Below are 3,414 nucleotides of genomic sequence, written 5' to 3'. Positions count from 1 at the left end.
AAAGTGAGATCTGTTACGGAATTTGTGGATTCGCACTGTAGCATTTGCTTACGATTGAGTAACAGTCAATGAATATGCAGAACAATTCGATAGGACGCGCTCAAAAGAAGATGGATATTCAGTGTCTGTAAACAAGATGCCTATGAGAGTTTTGCTCCCCTGTCCAATAGTCTGTAACTGTTCAGTTGGCATTTTCTAATAAATAACTCCGCAGCAAAGGCCTTCTTCCTCTCACCGGTATCTTTTGTAAGGGTGGCCTGGACGGAAGAAACTGATATTCATGGTACACTGACTGAATGCTACACCAACGCTACACTAACAACGGCATAATACATCGATTATCGGATGTACATTTACTGAGGTCCACTGCATTTCAGTGTTCAGTCCAAGTTGAAAGGGCTTCAATGGGCTTCTCGAACAAATCATTTAGCTAGGAAGACTGATTACAACGAGGTTCACTGCATTTCAGTGTTCAGTCTAAGTTGGAAGGGTTTCAATGGGCCTCTCGAACAAATCATTTTTAGCTCGGAAGACCGATTACAATAAACTGGTGCTTGGCATGGGGTTTTGTGTGTGTTCGTGGAGCATGGAAACTCTGTTCTAAATAAAATAAGTTCTCCGTGATGGTGTCCATCAGAGAAGAGGGAACCGTTGAACAGAGGCCACATTGTGCTGAAAACAAGTTTTTTTCACGGATAGCACAGGCACAGTCGCGACAGGCGATGGGTTACAGCAGTGAACCATAACAGCTTTCAGCCTAAACGAAAACCTACAAACAAATCAAGCTTGATAGTCCACTTACTGCGGATATACTGCTTCTATTCACGGCCGCAGAAGAGGTATTGTGGATTCTCCTGATAAATGGGAACGGAAATATGAGATCTAAGGCAAATAGGTTGAAGCATTAATCCGATTTCTACCGACGATGTGACAACTGAGGAAACGCACTATGGATACGTGGAACGAAGCAAAGGGTTTGCTGAAGATAAAAGGCGGCAGACACCGACTGTTTGAAAAAAAATAATTTAATCCAAACCATCGTCGGTGAATGTGGCATCATCATCGCGGACAGTAATACATCGGTGTTGGGTACTGGTGCGCAACTGCCATATAACGATGAGGGAACAGGGCCATACTCAGAGATGGAAAGACAGGGGGTTGGTGGAAACCCATGACAAAACGCCACGAGAGAAGGCGTTCAAGAGTGAAGTGACCACATACTCCGGAACCATCGCATGAGCCCCGTCTAATACGAGACAAAAAACACAACGACAAACGCTCCAGCTAAGTAATTTGGCTAAGCCAGAGCATCTCCGTTACTGTTATGTGCCAAGCCTTGTAAGACTTGCAGCCGTGCTCAAAGAGAACCACGTGAACTTCCCCCAGGAAAGCAGGAAGATTTCACAGCTCAACTTGATGGTGGTGGCCTTCACTCTAATTTACCAACAGTAGTGGCCAACAGCAAGTGGCAAGCGAGACATACTATGGTGGGCGGCTCTCTGGCATACGTGATACGCGCCCCAACCACATTAGTCTGATAGGCCTTATCTACTGCTGTGGCGAATCTGATTTGTAACCACTTAAGGCATTAGATAAGCCTTATCTACTGCCGTGGCGAATCTGATTTGTAACCACTTAAGGCCTACCATACAACATCGATGATCAACTATCTGAAGATGTTTTAAGCCCCCCCCCCCCCCCCGGCTAAGTTCTACAGACATGCTCCCCTCGTAGATGATCATCTAGTATGTTGCATTCGTTTCTGACGCAGGATTGAAACATTTCAGTAAAACAAATACCCGTGACTTGGTGATACTTGCACCGAGTTTATCTTTTGCAATGGTGTCACAAGGTATGCAGCTTCGAAGATAGGTAAAGCTGTCGAAAATCCAAGCTCTTCAATCTGAAGCATCAAAGAAGTATATGGGAGTCCTGAGGTAAGACTACACAGTTTGAAGGAAATAGAGGAACAATCCCGATATTCTTTTCCGAGTGGTTTGTGCGGACTTGTGATCATCAGATAGCAAAACAATGTAATTCACACAATCCAAACACAAGAAATTTTCTGTCTGTTGGAAAGTACGCTTCATAATCTTATCAATAACAGCATTGAGTGAAAATATGGACATCGGACATTCCCTGGCGAACTCCACCAGGCCTGAGAGATTTGGACTGCTTATCACCGGTGAAGTAAATGCAGGGTAGTCAACTTATCCACAGAATCGTGGGCTCTCTTCAAATCAAGGAAAACCACCGCAATTAGTTGGGGCCTGGCGTGACGCTGTTTAGGCACCTGACATAATGTGAAGAGGTGGTCAACGCAGCTTACACCTGGTCGGATTATTACCTGGGGTCAAAAGTCAAAACACTGTTGGACCCCGTAGCCGTGTTACCACTTATACTAAAATGACTGGAGCAGTTGTTTCGGCTAACATTTAAGAAAAATACGTCGACTGGTGAATAATGTAGACAGGATCGAACTTGGGCTGGTGAAAGTCAGAGTATCCGGAATACTTGACTAAAGGTAATGATCAGATTAGCTTACAACGGACGGAGTTATTCCGGCGGCCACTAATCATGAACTAATGTGTTATCGAAGACAGTGTTGATGATGAAAGTATGAATACTCTTTCTCTGAAACTGTTCGTTCGAAAGCTAGAGCATAATTACAGTGGAGGTCTATTGAAGGAATGAAATTATTCCCATCATACAGTAAGACCACCCCATGGGGACCAGACGCCTACAGTGACCAATTACCTTCAGTCCTGTCAAGCTCCGCCCCATAACGTTCGTAGGACGAAACTTTTCTTACCAGAAAATACCGGTAGAGAAATATCATTCCCCACATTACCCAATACAATGTTACGTGCAGAAAATCTAAAAAGTAAGACTCATTGTTAGATGGACATAGTGAAATCTCTGGAAAAGCGTCGGGACCATAATGTATTCCACTAACCTTGAGCGGCCATTTTCAACTATCCCACAATAGACAGTTTAAAGGAATTTCTCCGTATCAAACGGATAATTTTAGCCTACGAATCTGTGTACGACCAAGTTATAGAATGTCCAATCGTGTGCAGTTACATTTTCGTAAGCACAGCGGTCTATTGGTTTCATTTTGAGGTCGTGACCGAACAAATTGTGATAAGAGAAAGTACGAAAAAAAGTACGGGGAAAATCAATAAAACAGAGTTGATCATCTTCATGTATTCCAACTAAATGCATCGTATGAACGATTAGTTATATGAATGGTTTCTTTGTGACATGGGATTAGACGAATGTCGACGATAATTGGTAAATTGTATCGTGACACACACACACGTTTCAACCACAATGACATTTGTTCAAATAAAGCCTACACTTTCTATAGAGGAAAATGTTGGTAGCTCAGGTATCGTAGATGGTGGTCGTTGG

The 3,414-nt window shown here is 43.3% G+C and overlaps 1 protein-coding gene across 1 annotated transcript in view; it reads right to left on the bottom strand.

Moving 5' to 3' along the window:
• The window catches only part of T265_10861 (hypothetical protein), a gene marked incomplete at both ends in the record, with an annotated part of 4,999 nt that extends 4,163 nt beyond the window's left edge, over nucleotides 1–836 (bottom strand). The window contains one exon of the mRNA XM_009177350.1: nucleotides 803–836. The remainder of the gene's footprint in view (nucleotides 1–802) is intronic.
• Nucleotides 837–3,414: the final 2,578 nt, after the last annotated feature.

The sequence above is a fragment of the Opisthorchis viverrini genome (assembly GCF_000715545.1).
Source record: "Opisthorchis viverrini unplaced genomic scaffold opera_v5_413, whole genome shotgun sequence".
Lineage (NCBI taxonomy): Eukaryota > Metazoa > Platyhelminthes > Trematoda > Opisthorchiida > Opisthorchiidae > Opisthorchis > Opisthorchis viverrini.
The sequence above is the reverse complement of the archived record's forward strand: the minus strand, read 5'-3'. Positions and strand labels throughout refer to the sequence as shown.